This window comes from Euprymna scolopes, chromosome 15 (assembly GCF_053919585.1).
Source record: "Euprymna scolopes isolate OS-2025 chromosome 15, ASM5391958v1, whole genome shotgun sequence".
NCBI classification, from domain to species: Eukaryota; Metazoa; Mollusca; class Cephalopoda; order Sepiida; family Sepiolidae; genus Euprymna; species Euprymna scolopes.
Window position 1 is genome coordinate 121,902,073 of NC_136496.1, and position 24,527 is coordinate 121,926,599.

General features: G+C 35.1%; 1 protein-coding gene across 2 annotated transcripts in view; it reads right to left on the reverse strand.

Annotated features, from left to right (window-relative positions):
* Window positions 1-24,527, reverse strand: part of LOC145294101 (FMRFamide receptor-like) — a 412,224-nt gene that overhangs the window by 277,771 nt on the left and 109,926 nt on the right. The window contains exon 2 of one of the 2 annotated variants that reach the window (XM_080141174.1): window positions 22,508-22,677. The exons of the other annotated variant lie outside the window; for it this stretch is intronic. The gene's annotated coding sequence lies outside the window, so the exon portion shown is untranslated. The remainder of the gene's footprint in view (window positions 1-22,507; window positions 22,678-24,527) is intronic. 2 annotated transcript variants of the gene reach the window in all.

Below are 24,527 nucleotides of genomic sequence, written 5' to 3' on the forward strand. Positions count from 1 at the left end.
AAAAACTAGATTCCCACAAGAGATAAGTAATAAGGTAAAGCAGTTTTATAAAAGTGAAAAGGTCAGTAGAGTAATTTCTGGGAAAAATGATTACAAGACTGTTTTAAAGGATGGGAAACGGGTTCAGGAACAAAAATATCTCGTTCTCTGTAATTTGAAAGAGGCATTTGAATTATTCAAATTAAAGAACCAAGAGAAAATAAGCTTCTCTAAATTCGTTCAGCTTAGACCGAAAGAATGTGTGCTTGCAGGTGGTGCTGGGACCCATACTGTCTGCATTTGCACAGTTCATCAGAATATGAAGTTGATGATTGCAGGATCTCATCTTGCTAAACTGACTGAAGGAGAAAGTTATCATTTGACAGATTACCACCAATGCATACTTGCTGTTACATGCAATGAAGCATCGACAAATTGTTACTTGGGTGACTGCTCAACTTGCAACAAACTGATGGATGATTTTGTTTTATATATTGAAATTTTTCACAAAAATTCAGTTGATGATTTTGTATATAAACAGTGGTTATCAACTGATAGAACCATTCTACAAACTCTATCACAATCCACAGACGAATTCATTGAAACTTTTCATGCGGGCCTTCAAACATTAAAGAAGCATAATTTCATTGCCAAAGCACAATCAAAATTTCTTCTGATAGTAAAGGTTCTTTAAGGGTTGGCGAAGTTCTAGCAATAGCAGATTTTTCAGAGAATTATTCATTTGTTTTGCAAGCTACGGCTCAAGGATTCCATTGGAATAATGATCAAGCTACATTGCATCCATTCATCTGCTGCTATCGAAATGGAATTGACCTTGAGCATATTAATTTTGTAATAATATCTGATTGTCTCAAGCATGATACAGTAGCTGTCCATTTGTTTCAAAGAAAGTGTATAGAACAATTAAAAGAAATTCTTGATTTTGATCTCCAAAAAATGATATATTTCTCTGATGAGGCTGTTACACACTACAAAAATTTTAAAAACTTTATAAATCTGTGTCATCATAAATCTGATTTTGGTATTGATGCAGTGGCACTTTTTTGCTACTTCTCATGGGAAAGGACCATGTGATGGGTTAGGTGGCACTGTTAAAAGGTTAGCAGCAAAAGCTAGCCTGCAGCGACCCTATAATGAACAAATAATGACGCCAAGACAACTGTATTTTTATGCAAGAAAAAATATATCTGGAATACATTTCTTATATTCCTCAACTGCAGAATGGAGAGAGGAAGCAAACATCTTAGAAGATAGATTTAACAATTCCTCTTCGATTATAGGAACACGAAAATTACATACTTTCATTCCTGTCTCTCAAAGAGAAGTGGAAGTAAAAACAGTTTCAAGTTTACAAAATAAAGGAAGAATAGTTTGAATCACAAAAAGAAACAATATGGAGTCCGAAGACATTAGCAGATTTGTGACAGCATTTCATAGGAGGAATTGGTGGTTAGGATGTGTACTTGAAAAATATCCAGATAATGGAACGGTGAAATTAACATTTTTACAACCAAATGGACCCTCTCCATCACATCCAAATATATCAATTTTGAAATATTCTGATATTCTTAGCTCAATTGATCCAATAACTGAAACAGGGATATCTTATAAACTTCCAAAAAATGAAATGAAAAAGGCATCAAATATTTTAGAAAGAAGGATTTTGAAAGAAAAATCTAAATAAATACTTTAACGTTCATTATTATAAAAAATGTTTCAGTAAAACAGATTTTTCATTCTGTAATATATTGCAATGTACACAGATTGATTTCTTGTGGATGTCAAATGTCAAATAAACTGTTTACCATCGACATAAAATGTTGCTTATGCTATAAACAAATTAGATCTCAACACACTTTTTAGAATTCTCTATAACATTATTTTCTGTATCAAAATCCGTGTTGTACAAGAAAAGTATGAAAATCATTATAAAACAGTTTGACTTGACAGCCGGAATTTGCATAAAATTCAACATGTCAAGAATTTTTTTAGAACATTCATTTTTAAAGTTTTTCATTGAAAAGTACCCATAAATAACATACATTGCCTTTTTTTGGATTTAGAATATAAATCATCGAAAAAAAAAAATGGTTCACTATTGAGATCACATATGTTTTATGTTATAATTTAATAAATCCTTAACGCCTTTCAAAATTATTTTTTATTATATGATTTTTTCCATAAAAATCTGTGTTGCTTAAAAAAAATTGAAGAAAATTCAGTTTCATCAACATAAATGTTTTTATATTGATTTTGTGACCATGGTTTTATATATATATTAATCAGCATTAAATTAGCTTTACAAAGATATCAAACATGACCATATTGTGAAATACCAAAATTTTTTTATATTAAGTAGCAGGTACTACATTCCGCCATTTTGAATTTAGCCCACTTCTTTAAAACGCTTGTAGGAATTGTTCCAATTCAAAACCCATCATGAAATTTGAAATATATACTGTCATAAGATAGACAAATCTTTTGTTAAAATTTGAAAAAAATTCAAATAACGTTTTTTGAGATAATTAAGGTTAAAGGTCAAGGTGAAGGTCAACTTTTAAAAATTTGACCTTGAAAAAAATATCGGCAAATAAAATGGTAGATCTACCCAAGTACTTTAGAATGATATATGAATGAACTTTGTAGGCCCATAAATAACAGAGATATCGTCTTTTAAAGTTGGTCACTTTTCCATAAAAATTCATATTTTTTAAAAAGGTCAAGGTCATATCTCAGAAATCCCTTGACCTTGAGATGTGTAACAGGTGGCATTCAATTCCTATTATGGAGATCTATAAGTGTAGCAAATTTGAAAAAAAATCCGTGTCAGACATGGTTTTACCCCTGTCGATTTGACATGGAATGAGCCATATATATATTTTTAATATTTCGTATTTTATATATAAAGTACAATTGTTGAATGTTATTTTCTTGATTATATTTGTTTGGGAGAAGCACAATTAAAAAAAGATTAAAACGGAGCAAAATTTAAATTTCCATTCCATTTTTACTCTTTACGAATATTAAAAGAAAAATTACTAAGCATGCATTAAAAATGCCCCACTTTTACAGACATTTGTTTTTAAATTTCTTAAATGGCGACTTTTATCGACTTTTTTTAATAGCATTTGCGGATGGGTATACTGACATTTGTTTTAATTTCTTTTTAAATTACTTTTTATCGACTTTCTTTTTTTTAATAGCATTTGCGGATGGGTAAAAAACGAAAAAAAATTAATAAACCATTTACTGATAGTTCTCACTTTTACAAATTTTTTTAATGAATAAATGTTATCAAAGTCAAGATACCGAGAAATTGTCAGTAAATGGCTTAGTTATTTTTTTCGTTTTCCGCAAATGCTATTAAAATAAAAATCATTTAAAAAGAAATTAAAAAAAACAAATGTCAGCATACCCATCCGCAAATGCTATTAAAAATAAAGTCGATAAAAGTCGTTGTTTAAAAAGAAATTTAAAAACAAATGTTTGTAAAAGTGAGGCATTATTAATAAATGTTTAGTAATTTTTCTTTTAATAATAATAAAGAGTAAAACTTTTTTTCAAAATAAATAATGTGACAAATAATAGTTTAGTTACTACGACAACGTCAGTAAATAAAAGTGTTACGTGGGCTTGCGTCAGAAAGGGAGCGATGCGTGTTTTTTATGCTGGTCGCCATGGAACTCAACGCCCAAGGAGTATCAAATTCTGTTTTCCAAAAGAAACGTTTACTACCAACTTTCTTTTTAAAAAGAGTGCAAGTTTTCCTGAAAAAAAAACTTTCACCTAACAATTTATAGCAAAAATAGCGACCCATAAAAATTTAGGGTGCTTCTACACTTTATTGCCGAAATTGGAGACGCCATTTTTGTTCACGCACTTGCTATCCAAATCCAGGGGAGACATCATTATATGGCCGAACGATTGCTTTCGGAAAGGGAAAGAATAAATTTACCAAAATTTACATTTATTACTTCCGGAAACGATAAATTAAACTAAATAAATTTATCAAAATTAATATTTATTACTCGGTTAAACTCAAATTATCATTTATTACTTCCAGAAACTTGATAAACCGATATAACTGGAGAAAATGAATCTTGACAATTCAAAAAAATATTTAAAATTATTTATTTGTTCGAAAAGAACCCCCCCCCCTAAAAAAAAAAAAACACACACAAACGAAAAATTTTTTGATCTTGATATGTTATAAGATAGCAACGTAAAGTCTTATATACAGGGTGTAACAGCAAGATGGTCAATGTCATTAGGTCGCAGAGAATTTATTATTTTTAATATTGAATTGAATCTTTGAGTAATGAATGAAAATGAGTTAGAATACACAAATCGAAAAGAAAAGTTATTTTTTATATTTGAGAACAACTATAAATAGGGCATGTGATATATTTTTGGGAAGGAGAAATGCAGTTCACATAATTGCACTTTTGACAACTAGTGCAAGATTCGTAAGTCATACATCATCAAAAAAAAATAGAATTTTTACAATTTTCACTAGAATTTTAAAGAACATTCCAGCAACTCTCGGGTAGAAGTTGATGAATTTTATTCATTCTCCTTATGCAATAAATCAGATGAATTCTAAATAGGGAATTATTTGGTTTCCTATTTATAGGACAGGGAAACCTAATGGGTTAATCTCTTTCAACACTTTAACGCGCTCCAATGTGTATTTCGGTAGTTTTTGTCATCTGATGTTATGTAAGTTAAAAGTATCACGTTTGTAAGCGTTTTGTTCTGAAAAGGAGCACTTTTAAAAAATAATTATGGGGATTATAGGCAAGAACATGATTGTTCTGTCAATCATATGTGGAATTCTTTTCGTTAATCTTAAAATCACACAAGGGCAATGTTTTACCTTATTCAGTAGAGTTTTTGCCTTCTCAAATCCCCTCCCGTTCTGTCCAAGGGTAACAGTGTGCCTCATTGGTCTAAAGTAAAATTTCATTATCAGGTTTCTATTTTTATCACGAGCCAAACCCCTTATTGGCTGAAGTAAAACATTTCTTATTGACCTTTTCAATTCTCCTTTTTCGGTTGTAACATGCTGACCCACACATTTTCATCGTTCCATCTCCCTGGGATTTAGCAAAGATTCTATTGACAGTTTTTGGATGAACTTTGAAGAAACAAGCCAGGGATAGAAATAACTCTATTGTCAACAGGAAGGATATATCTTTATAGACAGTAGAGTCATTATGTAGCAAGCACACAATTTATAAAAATACGGTTTTGATTCTAGCATAATAAGTTAAACGCAGACATTTGGAAGAAAAATAATCCTTTCTTTCTTAAGGCGTTATTCACGCACTTGCAAAATCCGAAAAAGTATATTGCTTCGTGCGTTTATTGATAATAAACTTTTAATGATATTGAGCATCTTGCTGCTACACTCTGTATATACGACTTTACGTTGCTATCTGATAAAATACCGAGATTAAAATGTTCATAATAAAATTGATTAGATAATTTCTTGAATAATAATTATTTATCTATAAACGTGCAGAGATTATATATGTGGGTGCGTGTAAAGAGAGAAAAATGCTGCAAAAGGTGGCTTTCTACAATAAGTTCATACATAAAAGATTATGTCTGTAGGTAAAAGAAATAAATATTAAATATCTATCTATCTATCTACTATGATATAAAAATAACTCAGTGTGTGTGTGTTAGTCCGTTTCCTATTTACTACTTAATTACCATGTGTAAATGCTTGAATCGAAGATTACAGTTAACTTCAAAAATGCATATTGACTAATATAATCTACTGAAATTACATATATCAAATTTATACTTTTTTTACACGGTTGTAACCACTTATCAAGGCCCGGAAGCCACTCAAGAATAAGGGTTATTTCAAGTACAGTACGTTAGTGTGGAGATTTAATGAAGTGTTTACTTAAGAGGGCGGTTCATTAGGAATTTGTTAACGTTGGACTTGACTCGAAATAAAAAAAATAAATTAATATATATAATTAAACACATGACTTATGCACAATAAGTTACTTGTTTAAATTTATTTTTTGACCATTTACCGTCACAATAAAATATTCAGTACCGATCATGCTATTATTATATTTATGTACTAAATATATTATATTTATGGTCTAGAGGTAGTCCAAAATTGTTAACATAGATCTAGATTTGTTTTGTCTTGGCTGAAACCTGATTATGTTCCTTAGTGAATATTAATCCCATGAATACATACATATATATATATATATATATATATATATATATATATATATATATATATATATATATATTTGTGTGTGTATGTGATTAATATACACTAAGGAATATAATCAGGGTTCACCCAACACAAAACATATCTAGATCTATGTTAACAATTTTGGACTACCTCTTCTCATTTATCTAATAAATCTTCTTTAGATATAATTAAGGTTAAAAATAGCACATTTTAAGCTTATACTTAAAATAAATAATAAAAAATGGATGTAAATATTACATAACTTTAATTTAAATTGTTTCCTAATATTCATATAAAAATTGGAGGGGGAATTTGAAATAAAATGTGAATATTACTCAATTAGATAACCCACATAAGTATAGCATGCTTGCTACAAAATATTGCAAATAAATAAAATAAACAATGAAAATAATAAGTGAATTGTTGAGCATGAATACATACATAAATTTAATGTATCCAAGATCCTTAGATCATATATATTATTCCTTAATTGGAATTCATTTTTGAGATGAGCATTATATACATTAATTTTTTTTTTATTTCGGACTATTATTTTCATCTTTATTAGTTGTTGTTTTCATCTTTACTGGTTGCTGTTTTTCACGACGTTTCGGTCAACTATTCCTCTGGCCTTCATCAGGTGGTAACTAATAAAGATGAGACTAATAGTCCGAAATAAAAAAAATAAATTGATGTATATAATACTCATCTCAAAAATGAATTCCAATTAAGGAATAATATATATACCAATCGGTACGGACCCGACTATGGAAGATCAGATAATAAATAAACGTGGATTTATATGATCAAAGAATCCAACCTTGATCGCCCTTCGGGGGCCGTGGCGCAGTTGATAGAGACGTTGAATCTCTACGGTTCCAGATGGACATTGTCTAAAGATAGCGGTTTCAATCCTACCCAAAGCGTGCCAGAGGTTTACTTGGCCAAAACGTGATGAGACGACAACAACTACGTATGGTAGTGATTGCTGAGAATGCAGTTAGGAGATTCGAAGTTCCTATCCGTCGCGGTTACCACCTGACGAAGGCCAGAGGAATAGTTAGCCGAAACGTAGTGAAAAACAACAACCAATAAAGATGAAAACAATAACTAATAAAGATAAGAATAATAGTCTGATATAAAAGAAAATAAATTAATCCTTAGATCATATCACAAATTGTGTGTTTGTTTGTTTGTATATACATATATTCCCGAAAAAGGTATTTATATTCGATTATTGGTGTGTTGAAACGAAATAATTTCTAAACTTATATTTGAGAAAAAAACTACACATATGAATCTGTAATTGTTCATATAGAAATATGTCTTATTTATTTTCGCATATTACTGGGTTTATTTTTTATGTAAATTAAGGATTTCTCTAATGAGTTTTATTGATTTTAATAAGAATTAAATAATTAAGAAGAACATAAATATAATTACATGATTAGTTCAAAATCATCTTCAATTATCATATGAATTAAATCCATAAAACGTAATTAATAAAGCTATCATTAAATTGTCAAGGGAGATATATATACTCCAATTTTTATATTTTTATATACGAATTCTGTCTCCTATACTGAATTTGAAAATATCGTTATGATAACATTGACAAAATTATTTTCTTAAGAAAAATGTTAATTAAGTCTAAGAGATTGGTAAACTAATGATATTCTAGCTTATACGAAAAATAGGTTAGTTTCATATAAAATCTCAAATACACTCATTGTAGATTTAACAAGTGTTAATATAATTTTAGACTAAAATGAATCCGGCAATCAATGTTTGTAAAAACATAGATGCATTCGTGATATTACTATATAGTCTTTGTAATTATTAGGTAAATGACTATTATTTTTCGCATATAAGATAAATAAATAAATAAAAAACACAAACGTATCTATGAAATAAAAAGTTAGTTTCATATTAAAACCCCAAATACACTCATTGTAGATGTTACAATTGTTAGCATAATTTTAGACAAATGTAGTGTATTTTGAAATACTTAATAAACAATGTAATAGAAATTAGTATTGGTTAAAATAATAGGGAAATATTATTTCATAGGCGTGAATATCTTTACTATGAAATCGAACGTGGATCTAATATCATTACACACGATGCAATTAGTCTTTGTTGTTTGCGGATTTATCTTTTATTTCCTTTTTAAAGTAAAAAGGTCATTATTTGCGAAATAATCAGTGCGAAAAATATTCAAAATTAACATCATAATTATATGATTTTTTTTCTGCGCTACGGAATAGATACTATAAAGAGTGTACGTTTTGAAATGTTAAAAAATAAATGGTAAATTACATCTTAGAATTTGGAATATGGCTGGTATGTCTTCTATTCGTATATGCTCTGTAGTTACATTTAGCATTCATCGAAATAAAGGGTTCAATACAATTGAAAAAGCATATTTTCCCATATATATATATATATATATATATATATATATATATATATATATATATATATATATATATATATATATATATAATAAATTCCACAGCCAAACAACGCCGCAGCTCACAAGAGCCATGATAGTCAACGAACCGGAAGTCCAAGACTCGAGTTTCGCCCTCATTTGGGCTCATCAGTTAGACACATCCGAACTGATGAGCCCAAATGAGGGCGAAACTCGTGTCTTGGACTTCCGGTTCGTTGACTGTCATGGCTCTTGTGAGCTGCGGCGTTGTTTGGCTGTGGAATTTATTATACAATCTCTCACATTCTGAAAATCATATATATATATATATATATATATATATATATATATATATATATATATATACATATATAATTATTTCAACAGTCAAATAAAGTCGCAACTCACACAAGCCATGAAAGCCAACAAACCGGTTTTATGGACTGTATAAGGCGTGACGTTTTTTTGTAACTCTTGCAGTTGCTTTAAACGCGACCCAGATACAACTGGAAATTTGTTTGCTCCGGCAGAATACAAACAACGTCTAGTATGCCGAAATGTTCACCCACTTGATAACGGTTATTTGGACAAAAATAAAAAAAAGTTGTTTCGGTTTATGAGATTGTATCCATCACCCCAAACAGAATAAATACTACAATTTGATCTCAGTAGGAAAGCCGTGAAGTGTATGTATTTTTTCAATATATGTTTAAACCTTTAACAAAAAGAAAGAAGAGAAGATGTTTCTGCGAACAATAGCGTTAATGTACTGTCGAATAGATTCAAATGTTTTTTGTGCATGTGTCTCAAAGGAAAAAAAAAACAAAAAAACAAAACTGTGTCAAATATTTGATGATTGAATCGATTCGTATACGATAATGTTAAGCAGTTCATTCAACCCAAACCGTTCATATCATCCTCCTCTTCAACTTTGATGCGTGACATCATTTTTTTTCTTTCGAGTCACGTGTTTTTCTGGATTTTGCTCTCGTTTGGATTCGCATATCACAGCTTGTTAGCATTTGATGATTAGACGAATAAACAAAACAAATACAAAAAACTTTATTGATAAAATACAATGTACATGTAAAATACAATGTAAATGTCTTTAACGACACCCACCAAGGTTTTCCTTGAGCTTAGGGAATGCTCAAAAGTCACAGGGAGAAAGATCTCGATTATAAGGAAGGTGAGAAACTGTCTTGATGCCCATCCTCGTCAAATATATGGCAGTTCCCACACTGACGTCAAACTTTACACTTATTATTTTTATAGACACACGATAGTACTTATCAATGAAATTCTTTATTTGGCCAATCAAATTTAGTGTTCAAACTTCCTACCTTCTTCCCCACCTCTCATTACCCCCACAGACTCCTCGCCTTCTTATGCCACTTAAAAATTGATGCGCGGTCCAAAAGTAATTCTATATGTTTTCTGTAGCATTTTTTCAAACATAATTTTATTGCATATCGTTCTTCTAAAGTCTCCTCACGTATAGATTGCATTTTTACAATTCATCCACTGTAAAAATCCGGTTTTAGTAGGGTGTATTCCAAGTCCTGCTGTAGCTGTTCTTTTGAACCTGAAATAATAATAATTGGTTAGTAATCTACTAAGATCTGGAAACTCATTTAAAACACCACGGAATACATCAGTTATCTCATAAGATGAAAGTCATGTCATAAGATGGAAGTCATGTCATAAGATGAAAATTATTTCATAAGATGAAAGTCGCCTCATAAGAAACTATGAGTCATGTTATAAGAAACTTATTTAAGACATCTCGTACGTGTATGTTTCATGGTCATTCCTGACCTGAGGAATGACGGCTGCAAATAAACTCTTTCATAGCCGTAAAACTATAAAGTTATGACAATACTAGACAGAATCACAATGCTGTAGATTTTGACTTTCACTCGAATGGTAATGTGCTGTTTTCACCTAATCCCAAAGAAATTATAATTTTGATGTATTCAGCAAACGGTCAGTTGCTCAACACTTGGACAACAGGATATTTAATCACGTATCACGTTTATTCCCGTTTATTCCCGTTTATTCCCGTTTATTCCCGTTTATTTCCATTTCAAATCACTAATTAGCCGAAAATAAAGACATTGATAATCACAGCGCATTGTCAATTACACATGTAGCGCTTTCAAGGAACAATGAATTCGACGCCCTCTCTCACTCTCCTGACATCTCATGTGACGTGCCATTCCGTTTTTATCAAATGCAATAATCTACTGTTCCTAAACCCGGGTTCAGGAATTTAACCCCAGCTGAAGTTTCATTATATTTTTATTTTCAATTAAACAATTTATATACTAGTGGGGTTTCACGCCTAATATAAAACACATATAACCATGTTAGGTTTAAATTTTGATTGGGAAGAGCTTAGAGCACAGCGGTCCTGCAGATTGTAACTTTGAATGAGAGGTTTCTTTCCGCTCAGATAAAGCATGCATCATAGGGTCGGTTAGTGCTTTCGTAGTCGAATGCATCCGTAATAAGCTAACTGCAGCTGAGAGCGACTCCTCAAAAACACCTCACTTAATTGGTCGATACAAAAGTAAGATATACCCAGCATAAGTTAGTTAAAAAAAACACACACACACACACGCTGGATTTGTAAGAATAGTAAAACATCTAGTTTATTTAGAAGGAAGGCAGAGCTATGAGAAAGGCACATCAAATGAAATGTGTAAAATTATATTTTAGTATGAGCGACTGAAATGCTATTTCTTATATATATATATATATATATATATATATATATATATATATATATATATATATATATATATATATATATAATTATTTACTATAATATAATAATTATTAAATACCTGCAGGGTGTCACGATTAATACTAGTCAATACATTCGAACCCGGTGATAGAAGACATCTCTGGCTTCATTAGCGAAGATCGTGTCTATTCGGCCACCGTTAACCGCGTGAAATAACGCTAAAATTTAAACATTTTATTTTAAATGTTTTTTACGTCAGTCAGAATGATCTGTGCATAAGAACTAAATTGACCGACTTAATTCAACTGAAAGTGCTAAACGATAAGAAACGATTTTCTTAAAGAGGCTTACATAATTATTTACTATAATAATTATTAAATACCTGCAGACACTAGTGTTTCAATCTTTCTGGAATCTTCAGTGCAGGGTGTCACGATGAACACCAATCGATAGATTCGGACCCGGCGATAGAAGCCATCCCTGACTTCATTAGCAAGGATCGTATCTATTCGGCTATCGTCTGAGTTCTGAGGTATGCTTTTGCTGGTGTTTCAACCGATAACGATATCTATAAACTTTTAAAATATGTATACACGCATCAACATACAATACAGTAGACGAATCACAAATCCGAACGTTAACACTCATAAGTTAAAAAATAAACTCATTATAGAAACACACATCTGTTATATAAACAGCAGTATATATATATATATATATATATATATATATATATATATATATATATATAGTCATCCACATACAGTACTATTTCGCTGTTTCACAGCTCATCAGTGCGGCTAGACAGACAACTACCTGAAGCCAGGATTGAAACCTGACCGTCTGTCTGTACGACAGTCAAGGCTCCTAACCAGTACGTTATCGGCGGCTGCTGTGTGAGTCGTGAGTTTAACGATTTTTTGACATCGTCCGAACTACCTAAGCTCAATTTGTTTACACAAAGAGCATCACTTGTACGCTAATGGTAATTCATGTATCACTTTTCAATATGCTCAACTCAAGAGGAGGAGCATTATATATGTTTGTGTGTATGTTTGTGTGGAGAGGGCTCCCATAAGCCGTGGTGAAGGCAACCTTTCTAGGAAAAGCAAATTTCTGATTTAAAAAACCATAAAGCGGGAGATCAGTATCCGCATTAAGCTGGTCTTCAGTTTAACTTGTTGCTGGCTATCTTGCTCTTGCTTGTTGCTGGATTTCAACATTTTGAACCGAGAGAGAGACTTAGCTGTCGTATAAAGCTAAGACTCTGTAACATCATCTGTGTATAGATACCCCCTCTGGCATTTGTCTATTAAAATGGTCCTGTGGCGATGGAAGTCACTTTTGTCCTCATTGACTTTAAGTGTTTGAGGGAGTGGCACTCGTCTGACAAGACGTTCCAATCATATATATATATATATATATATATGTTTGTGTGTGTGTGTGTGCGTGTTGACTTGTGGATCGAACGCAGAGTCCTGCTGCCACACCCAGGGCCTTCCAGCGGCCACCTGAGTGCACCAGGTGTCACCGCACTCTTCAACACATACAGGTACATTTTAGTGTTGACTTCCAAACCGACTTCGACGATGTGAGATTGCATGATGTGGTCCTCACTTGAAACCACGTCGAAGACAATATCGATGGCTGGTAACTTCGTTATTGAACCGTCCGGATTTGCATTTCGAAGGTGCTGTCAATGGTCCTGTTGTCATAACTTGGATCGATAGAAAGCATGAGTTGCACAGCGGTGAATCGCCGATCCCGCTCGTTGAACATTGTGTCACTTTCAGAAATGATAGAAGACTCTTATCACTATTGGGATTTGTTCATAACTGGCTAATTAGTAGATGGTCTGAAATAAAAAAGAATACCAGTTTTGATCAAAACGAAATGGAATCATGTCGTCTTTTCTAGAGTGACAATTTTATCGTTCCACATTGTAAGGCATTTTGTTGTTCAGGCATCCATAAGATTTAAATTTTGGCATGGATAAGTTTGAAATAGCATATCTATGATATGTTGTGGATAAATTTTAAATATGAATTTGATCAGTCTGTCAGGCATGACTTTGAAGTATCATTTGATTCGGTCTACTATGGATAAGTTTCAAATAGCATTTTCTCTCTGTTTCTTGCACATAAATATGAAATAAAATATGACTGTTTGTTATAAATAGAATTACAATAACATTTTCGTCATTTTTTTTATGCTAAAACTTGAAATAGTATTTTCGTCGGTCTGTTACATACAAGTTTGAAATAGTTAGTTTGTCATGTATACGTTTGAAATAATGTCAGTCGGCCTGCCTGTATATTTGAAATAATATTATAGTCGGTCTAATAGCGTTTAATCCGTCCGTCTTGAATGCGTTTTGAGAAGCATTCCACTCGATCTGTCAAGCATCAGTTGCGAATTTAATTTTAGTCGGCCCATTGTACATAAGTTTGAAAACAAATTCCCTCACGTTTTATATCTGGCTAAATTAAAACGCAAATTACATGAACAAATCTTTCTTTCCTAGAACTGCCTGCAAGTAGAACTTTTTTTTTACATGGAGGTCACCACTTATCAAGGCCCAGGAGCCACTCGGGGATAAGGGTGATTGTGTGTACAATAATCAATCTGATATTGTTGTAGTATTCGTTAGTATTTTAGATTTGATAAAGTGCTTATACTCAAGAGGGGTTCATCGGGAATTTGTTTATGTTGGACTTGAAGACATCCAAGTTGTAGTCAGGTTGGAAACAGGCAAGCGGTAGAGAGTTCCACAGCCGTGCACTTCTAAGAAAGAAGCTTTGTTCATGGAATCTAGGTTTTGATTTAGGCACAGATAAAGAGTGGGGAAAATTATTGACAGTGGTCATCAGCTAGACGGGTGTTTCTCGTGAAAGATTGGCGAGAGGGGTCCAGAGGTTAGAGCTCAGACGAGCACTTGCCATGGAAATAACGATAAAACAAGGATAGGCTCGCAACGTCTCTTCTGTGGGAGAGAAGTTGCAGGGAAGAGAAAAGGGCATCCCCCACTAAGCCATGAAGTCTATTTTGTACTCTGTCAAGGCAGCATAGGCTGTTTTAGCAGCTCCTGACCAGATGTGGCAGTAGTACTTCATCCTTGGATGTACTTGGCTTTTATATAGATAGAGAATTGCATCAGTAGTGAGATATCTACTGGAGCGGTAGCATGATCCCACAATTTTCCTAGCGACCTTGGCACTAGACTTGATGTACGTGTTCCATTTCAGATCAGGAGTAAAGGTAAAACCCAGAAGCTTATCAAAACATGGGACCTTCCCTAGACGAAAGCAATCCATTTCAATTGATGCCAGATGGGGATCAGAGCGTTGATGATGTAAAGATAGGAGTTTGGTTTTAGATGCATTAAAGGTAACCAGTCACCTCTTCCCCAACTGTACCACGCGCTCAAGATCAGAGAGATAAAATCAGAGATACCTTTGTCATTTACGGTCTCTGATGTGTTGCCATAGATGGTCGTGTCATCAGCATAGATGTCAACGAATAATTTAAGTATGTGTTTTGGGAGATCACTGATGTAGATCAAGAAGAGAGTTGGGCCCAGGATTGACCCCTGAGAGACTCCAGCATTAATACTGATGGCCTCTGATTTCTGCCCATCAACCACTACTCTTATGAGCCTATCAGAGAGAAATGATTTAATGATTGAGCAAACATTTCCAGTTATACTTTAGCTGGAAATCCTGTGAAGTAGGCCTTTCTGCCATACCTTATCGAAGGCCTTTGATATGTCAAGAGAACAATTGTCCCACAAAGGAAGCCTTTGTCGAGAGATTCGCTAATCCTATGAGATATAACCGTAAGCACATCTGCTGTAGATCTGGCAGAACGGAAACCATATTACGTGTCACTAAGAAAGTTATTTCTGCTGACGTGGTTGACTACTTCTCTATTTAATGTGGATTTCAGCAACTTCAACTTACTGATGACACACAGGAGACATTGGTCTGTACTAAGAGGGAGATGACCTATCACCTGAATTCTTAAATACAGAGCATACTGATGAGGTTTTCCAGGGTGTTGGAAAGCACTTCTCCTTAAGGCAACGCTTAAACAGTTTCGTAAGTATGGGAGCAAGTTCTGGGAAATAGATGGTCTAGTACCAGTTTTCTGAGGAAGAATAGCTCTGGATAGTTCTTCTGTAATTAGATTTCAACCTCTGGAAGGTTGGAACGTAAACCCCTGATGTTGGAAATATTCATTTGTCCTCAGTTTACTCAAATAAATATTATCATTTTGATTTCAGTATGCAACTGAAAATAAAATTATAGCATAAACTTGTAGGTGAATAAAAACTACAGTTATATCTCATAGGATTAGCAAATCTCTCGACGGAGGCAACCTTTCTAGGGCAATTGCTCTTGACATATCTAAGGCCTTTGATAGGGTATGGCATAAAGGTTTACTTCATAAGATCTCTAGCTATGGTATAGCTGGAAATGTCTTCTCAATTATTAAATCATATCTCTCTGATAGGTTCATAAGAGTAGTAGTTGAGGGGAAAATCAGAAGCTCACAGTATTAATGCCGGTGGCCCTCATGGGTCCATCCTGGGCCCAACTCTTTTCCTGATCTACATTAATGATCTTCCAAATCACATCCTTACATCATTTTATGCTGACAGCACTACCATTTATGGTAACACATCTAAAACAGTAAACGACCAAGTTCTCTCCAATTCTCTCTCCTCTGATCTTGAGCACGCACTACAATGGGGAAATGAGTGGCTGATTACTTTTAATGCATCTAAAACCAAGCTTCTCTCTTTACATCATCAACATTCTGATCCACATCTGGCATCAATTGAAATGAATGGCTCTCGTCTTCAGGAGGCCTCAAGTTTTGACAAGCATCTGGGCTTGACCATTACTCCTGATCTTAAATGGAACACGTACATCAAATCTGTTGCCAAGGCCGCTGGAAAAATGGTGGGATCTTTCTATCGATCCGGTAAATATCTCACTGCTTATGCTATTCTCTATCTATATAAGAGCCAGGTACGTCCAAGGATGGAATACTGTTGCCATATCTGGGCAGGAGCTGCTAGAAAGGACTTGTCCTGCCTTGATAGAGTTCAAAATAGACTTCGTAGCCTCGTAGGAGATGCCCTTTTCTCTTCCTTGCAACCTCTATCTCACAGAAGAGATGTTGCGAGTTTGTCTCTGATGTATCGTTTTTTGCATGGAAAGTATTCGACTGAGCTTCACTCTATGGTCCCCCCTCGCCAAGCTTTCACAAGAAACACTCGTCTAGCTGTAAACACTATCAATAATTTCCCCCACCCTTTATCTGTACCTAAACCTAAACGTAGATTCCATGAACAAAGCTTCTTTCTTAGAACTGCACCCCTGTGGAATTGTCTTCCATTTTCTTGCTTTCCGGCTAACTACAATATGGTTGTGTCCAAGTCTAACGTAAATAAGTTCTTGATGAGCCGTTCCATATAAGTTAAAAAATTTACCAAATTTTCATTACTAATGATTACTATATTGTCCAATTTCTACTGTACACTCTTTAACCCTTATCCTTGAGTGGCCTCTTGGCCTTGATAATGTGGTGCTGCCCATGAAAAAAAAAGCTAGGAGAATCTTTCTCACATTAAGCCGTCGTAGTTGAACCTTCACTTTTTATTTTACAGTTCAAATCTCCTTTATAAGCATCTTGTATGAATATCTTTCACTGAGGACTTCTTCTCACCTCAATAGACTGTCATTCAAGGTATCGTTGGGATTTTCTTCGACGTTTCTCAGCTTCAGAGTACTGCAAGAAATTTGATAAAACAAAGAGAAAAGAAAAGAATCTTCAAGCCGTCTGCAGTTCCTTGGGGTTTCCGCATCAGGGAGGCCTTCGGATAGCACTTCGTTTTTAGTTAACACCAGCAGCCGCATTTTCCAGAATAACAGGCAGCTTCGAACCAAGATCTCTCCTGCCATCTGTGCAATCAGCCTCTAGATGCTCATCACCTTGCTTTCTTTCTACATTCGCTCTTTTTTCACGCACCATCCAATCACCAACAACAGCACAATTATCGTTACTGGCGTGCTCACTCCCGCTCCTGTTACCACTACCCTATGAAGTCTATCCCTAGCTTCTATAATCTCCAGACCGTTTAAACGCGCCTCTAATTCACTCAAATCTATGCGTCTAACTCCTCACATAGCTTTTGGTAGCCTAAGTCGGGTATGTGGTGGTGAACGATGGATCAGGGGGTTCCAGAGGTCAGTGAGGCTATTCAATTGGTCATTCGCTCACCCTACCTCAGGTGCTTTTAATAAATACCATTCCTCAACCTGATAATACGCAGGTAACCCTATGCGCTTTCCCCGGGCTTCACAAGCCCTGTCCAGTTGTACCATAGTACCCAGCAGCCGTGTTACCGCATACCTTAGACAATTTCATCTTCTGTTGCGTGGATACCAACCACGTGCCTTCAGCTACTCTCATAGCCAGTGGCAAAAGACCTTCACTTGCCACTTCAACCTTGCAGACGCTATTTATCACTCTCTCACCCAGCTGAAATAATCCCAACATACACAACTCATGATATCCAGTGACATACAACGGACTCTGTGACCGGCAGATTCCAAATTACAAGACCATTATTTCGGCATATTCCTGCCTCTCGCTGATTCAACAGCATGCATCTATCTCTTAAACGCTACATATTCGGACTCCACTCTTCAACTGGCTACCAACCCTAACTTTGGTGTTTCCAGTGGATATAGAACGGGTGGAATAATAACGTGATAAACCTCGTATTTAGTTCCTCGATCCCAGTGGAGTATGGGCACAAACACTAATATTTTATCTTCCAAGAGTTTAATATTCGGGTATATTATTCTACTCTCCCAAATATCTCTTGTAGCCATTAACGCAGCTACGACTCACAGCCATCGATCTCCCCAACCGTCTTCCAGGAGGAGCGTTAATCAATGCTAATTTTTTCTAACCACAAGCAGAGCAAACGTGGTGCTCAGGGCCACTGAGAGTCAACAATTCGCGATTCCGCCCACGTCGCGTTACACAGCTCCCTCCTGCCAGCTACAGCTCGCCCTCTGCTATCAGACCATCTCCCCTGGTCTCCACAGATACACCAGCTTGATCACGGCCACCAACGGAACAAAGCGAGAAAAATTCAGTACACAACTATTTACAAAAAGTCAAGTAACTTTTTGTCGCAAACTGTTTAAACAACCAATTCAGTTTCAATAAAATTACTCTGTAATAAACAAAACTACAGGAAGCTAGATACGCCTCCTGATTTATCGAATTCCTCTCAATATCTCAAAACATGTTCTCATAATACACTCCTCTCTTCGTGTGACACACACACACGCTCGTGTAGGCAACGATCTCGATTTCGATATAATTAATCTGTCTCCTCATGGACGGTTAATATGATACACATCTTCTCTCTCAGTGTGACACACACACGCTCGTGCAGACAACGACCTCAATTCCAACATAACTAATGTCTCCTTATGGACGGTTAATAATAGAAATTACAGGGCGCTATCCACGCGCCCCCAGCATCTTCCAAGGCAGCATATCCGAATGGATCCATATCCAGAGATGCACCATGAGGCCATGCAGGGATCGGCTAACTTCAATCACTACTGATTCTCCCTCTCATAATTCAACTTAAATTTCAACCAGAATTCATTTCAACTAATTACGAAAAAAAATTAATTACTAAAATGCGTAATCTTTAACAAGCTCGCAGGTCGCGCCATTCAAAGAGACTCAGTTAACGGCTCGCTATCGCACAAGAATCTCTGTCTTTTTTTCAATTAATATCTCCAGGTGCGAACATCACGCACCTGATTACTCGCAATGGAAAAATCCATCTAAAAAATATAAGTCGATTTTCGCGCAAATTGAGTATGCCACACTTCACTCAGTAATGCTAATAATTATTTCCAATTATTTTCATTCAGTTTTGCGGTCTCTTTTACCCTTATTTCGCAATTAAGAAACCCTTTTTGACTGAGGCAAAATTTTAACTTTCCCAAAGGTCCATTTAATATCGGAAACTAACGCCTTTAAGTATCCTCGACTGAACGCTCACTAATTCTGTTCGGCTTAATAAGGACATCCTTCAAGACTGAGGTGACAAAAACAATTTTTTTAATAAATTAATTCAACTCTCAAAAATTTATATCTCCAATTATTCTCGTTTGAATACATAAAACACAATTCTCAGAAGTTTTAAATCTCAACCACAGCGTTCAACATCGCTACATGAAAAACACGGATCAATTTAGCCAAAATGTTTCGTCAAAGTTCACGAATTGCTTAAAATAGTATTCGCGTTTAAAAAAAAACCCAACTTTTTTTTAAAACTAAATTCAATCATCGGAATTCTTCTTTCACAATTTAAAATTGTAATGCAATTACAGTTATAAATAATTTTCATCAGGGCTAAACTCGCTCTCGACAGAACTCAACAAATAGTCACTTTAAAATGAGTGAACAACTCTCTACCCTCGTATTATCTATTCTTCTAGCCTAGCATCGGGTGGGTCACGGGGACACACATCATCCCATTTTCGATTTCTCGTTCCCCTGGTGGCAGGCATTCTCTCAGTTCTCATTTGACCTCAACCACGTTACCCTAACCTTTCTGGTGACATCAACCAGAATCAAGTCAGTCTTCCGACCCTCCAGAAATTTCTCTGGGCTGCCGGGTTGTCTCTTGATATCTTTGTCCTCAACCAACATCGCCGAGAGGGCTGCTAAGGCCTTCTCTCCTTCATCATAAAAAGTTAATTCCATCTTGACCTCTGCCACTAACACCATCGTTTCTTGACGCCACACGACCCCTTCCTTGTTGTTATAATGCCCGCATCTCGCGATCCCCTTTTACACTAGGATATCAATTAAAAAAATTCCCTTTTACGCTTTAACTAGACATTCGCATAATTCCGTTATTTATCTCATCAGTATTATATATTATCTCTCTACCCCCATGATATTTGAAATTCAAATATACACAATATCAATTACTTCTATAATTACATAAACAACAAAGAATAATAATAAAAAAACAATAACAACTTTTTCACTTTCTCTTTTTTCCTTTCAAGCCTTTAATTCAATATAGACAAAATTATAAGATTCATTTAAAGCGTCAATTGTATTAATCGATTGTTTTAGTATTTTAAAAAAATACACTTTCCCTTTCTTCTCTGTCAATATAATCTTTCTTACTCTCTTAGATTTACTGATATATGACTACTATGGCATAATGTTACGTTAAATTCACAGCGACAAGCAAAAACACATTTTCTGACACACACACACACACACACACACACACACACACTCTCTCTCTCTCTCTCTCTCTGATTATATACGTTAATTCCACAGCAACAAGCAAAACACGGTCTCTCCATCTCTCGCTCTCTCAATATAATCTTTCGACTCTCTCTCTCTCTCTCTCTGTCTCTCTCTCTCTCTCTCTCTCTCTAGGCCAACTGCACATACAACAAGAAGAGAGAAAAAAGGTTCGCTTACCTCGGCTCTGTTGAATCTTTTCCCTGCTCTCTCTGTTTCTTCCCTTGCCGCTGATGTGTCGCGTGCACTTGAAACTGAATTTTGTCCTTTCCTTCTTTTTCTCTAAAAGTCTCCCTTCCCTCTACGTTTTTTTTAAACGGGCGTTTATTTTTAAAAAGTTTTTTTCCAAAATGTCCAAACGTTTTTTTTTTAACCGGGCCAGTTTCTATATTTACCAGTTCTGTCTCTCCTTCCTTTTTTTTAAATGTCGCCTTCTGTCTGTCTCTTTCTCAGTACGTCTTTTCTCATGAGTTAGTCGTGGAAATACTCTTGTTGCGACCACCAATAATGTAAGAGTATTATCTTTTTCTTCTTCATCGTGGAAAGATTTCTTCTCTCTTTTCCGTGGTAACCCAGGTTAAAATCCTGGTCACGGCACTAATAATGTAACCCCACACTGATGAAGCTCGGCAAGGACCCCTTTTTTCTAGAAACTCGGCTCGGATCGTCTGGTCCTGCTCTGAGGGTTGTTACATTGAAAGCGAATATCGAAGCCGCAGGCAGAAAGAAAAACAGACACGTGAATTATATTCTACAGAATTAATTCACAAACTTATGTACAATGTTTTTACAAATATCGTTCAGTTCTTAGTAAATTTTTCAAAGTTTCAAATCTTTTTCACAGACAGCGACAGACGTTTTTTTTGGAGGAGGAGGAGGAGGAGTCACGTCTCCAGGGAATGGCAGGTTACTTCGAGTTCACACACAACCTCCTTCGGAAAACTGCTTCGAAACTGGCTAATTTCCGCGCGACATTCGTATTAATAGTGGTGTATGGTCGTGGTTGGAAGTCTCCTCAGCCAATAAGATCACGCCACGGAATCGGGAAACCTCAGATTTTGCGGGTGTGAATTTTACCAATTTGTGATCTGAGATTTACAGATATATTAAATTCCCATGCCCCCTAAGGTAACACACTCAGTCAGTCCGACATTTGGCTTTTGAGTTCGACAAGGCCAGAAAGTGTTATGTTATTGTTCTAAGTTCCTGTCATCAATTTTAAATACAAAATATATTTCTCTGACTTCCAAACAATATCTATTTTGACGATGAAATAAAATATATATTTATATTTATCCACCCTAAATCCTCGGTGCACCCGCCGTTACCCGCGATCGGTCAAAAGCTATTTTAGCGTAGTTATTCGGACCTCCTCAGGCCCCTGGAGGGATCTAAAGCTCCTCACTGAGGGCAAGTTGCTCCCTCAGGTTGATTACGTCACACAGTATGAAGTCGCTAGACTTTTTATCACAACTTTCCTTGAGCTATGTTCATTCGTTTTTTCCCTACTAGGATCTTCCGACCACATGGTTGTCTCAGTTAAGATAAAAACAAAATGCAATAAGTCTCTCCATCGTACAGTATATCGACACTCTATGATTGACTGGGATAGCTATTGCACATTTATATCAGATCTACCTGCGTTCCATATTTATAAAGAACGTGTTCTACATAGTATCAGACCTGATGAAATGGTAAATTTTAGATATAGATCGCTTCATACCTTTCAAAATTTCAGCAAAATCCTTAATAGCCAGCCGTGGTTCTCTCCAAAATGTGCTGCTTGGAAAACCTCATCAGTATGTCTTGTATTTAAAAATCCAGGTAATCGATCATCTTCCTCTCAATGCAGACCAATCAGTCTCCTGTACGTCATGAGTAAGTTGCTGGAATCTGTGTTAAATAGAGCAGTAGTAAACCACCTCAGTAAAAATAACCTCATCAGTGACATGAATATACTAGATGTTCTAACAGTTATATCTCATAGGATTAGCGAATTTGTCGATAAAGGTTTGCTTTCTATGACAATTGCCCTTGACATATCAAAAGCCTTTGATATTTGATACGTAATGGCATAAAGGTTTACTCCACAGAATCCCCAGCTACGGTATAGTTGGAAATGTCTTTTCAATTATACAATAATTTCTCTCTGATAGATTAGTAAGAGTAGTGGTTGATGGGCAGAAATTAGAAGCTCACAGTCTTAATAATGGAGTCCCTCAGTAGTTCACCTAAGCGGAACTCTCTTCCTGATCTACATCAATGTACTCCCAAATCACATTCCAAGTTCATTCGTAGACATTTATGCCAACGACACTACCATTATAGCAAGACTTTAAAGGCGGTAAACAACTAAGTTCTCTCTGATTCTCTCTCATCTGATCTTTAGTCTTTGGGAGGCTCCATCTTTTGACAAGCTTTTTGCTCTGACATTTACTCCTGATCTAAAATGGAGCACGTACATCAAATCCGTTGTCAAGGCTGCTGGAAAAATCGTCTGGTCGTTTTACCGTTCCAGTAGATATCTCACTGCTGATGCAATTCTCTAGCTGTATGTGCCAAGTACTTCCCAAGGAAAGAGCACTGTTTCCACATCTGGGCAGGAGCTGCTAGGAGCTGCTCATCCTGCCTTGACAAAGTTCAACATTAACTTCGTAGCCTAGTGGGAAATGCGTTCTCTCCCCTGCAATCGCTTTCCCACAGAAGAGACGTTGCGAGGATGTCTCTGCTTTATCGTTCTTTCCACAGTAAGTACTTATCTGAGCTCCAATCTATGCCCCTGCCTTGTCTTTCACGTATAACTCTCGTCTAGCTTAAACCACCACCAATAAGTTCCCGCTATTTATCTGTGTTTAAACCTAAACATAGATTTCACGAAGAAATCTTCTTAGAACTGCACACCTGTAGAACTCTGTTCCATTTTCCTGCTTTCCAACTGACTACAATGTAATTTTCAAATCCAATGTGAACAAATTCTTGATGAACCATTCTCTTCAGTAATCCAATTTACTAAATTACAGCCTTTATCATCGAGTGGCGTCCGAGTCTTAGTATGCGGTGACTACTTCGTAAAAAAAATCGTATTTGAGTATAACTGGTAACGACGATATATATATATATATATATATATATATATATATATATATATATATTCGCAATTCGCTATTTTACGATTTGAATTTTTGTCCAACTTCATATCTAGTTATTTACTTTTTATCTTTTCTTTTCGATTTGAACTCTATATTTTGAAAATAAGACCTAATATGTCCATATTAATAACATATGCAAAAACATTTGATTGCATAGATTGGGTTTTACTCTCACTCTTCAATACCCGATTCGTCTACGCGAACTTTTCATCACTTCTTCAAACCCGAATATTTTTAAAGAGATTCCAAAGGATATCTTACTGAATCCTTCTTGGATTTACTAACTAACAACGCTTAATACGACCTTTTGAATCTCACTGGATTTTGGAACTAAAATTATTGGTTATTGCTGAGTATTCTTTTTCATTTTTCTTATAAATTTTTATTTTCTTTCAAAATCTTTTTTCTTGAGTGTTTTCACAAATTGAGCTAACCATCTGTTGTGTCGTGGCACAATAGTAAAAAGAAGAAAATCAAGTCGAGGTTGGTTTGATGAACAAGTGTCTTTAACATCACAGGTACAAAGGTAGGAAACGGAAATAACTGGCTTGCACGCAGCTAATCAGTGGTAGTACTGTCGCTTTTTCAATCGGT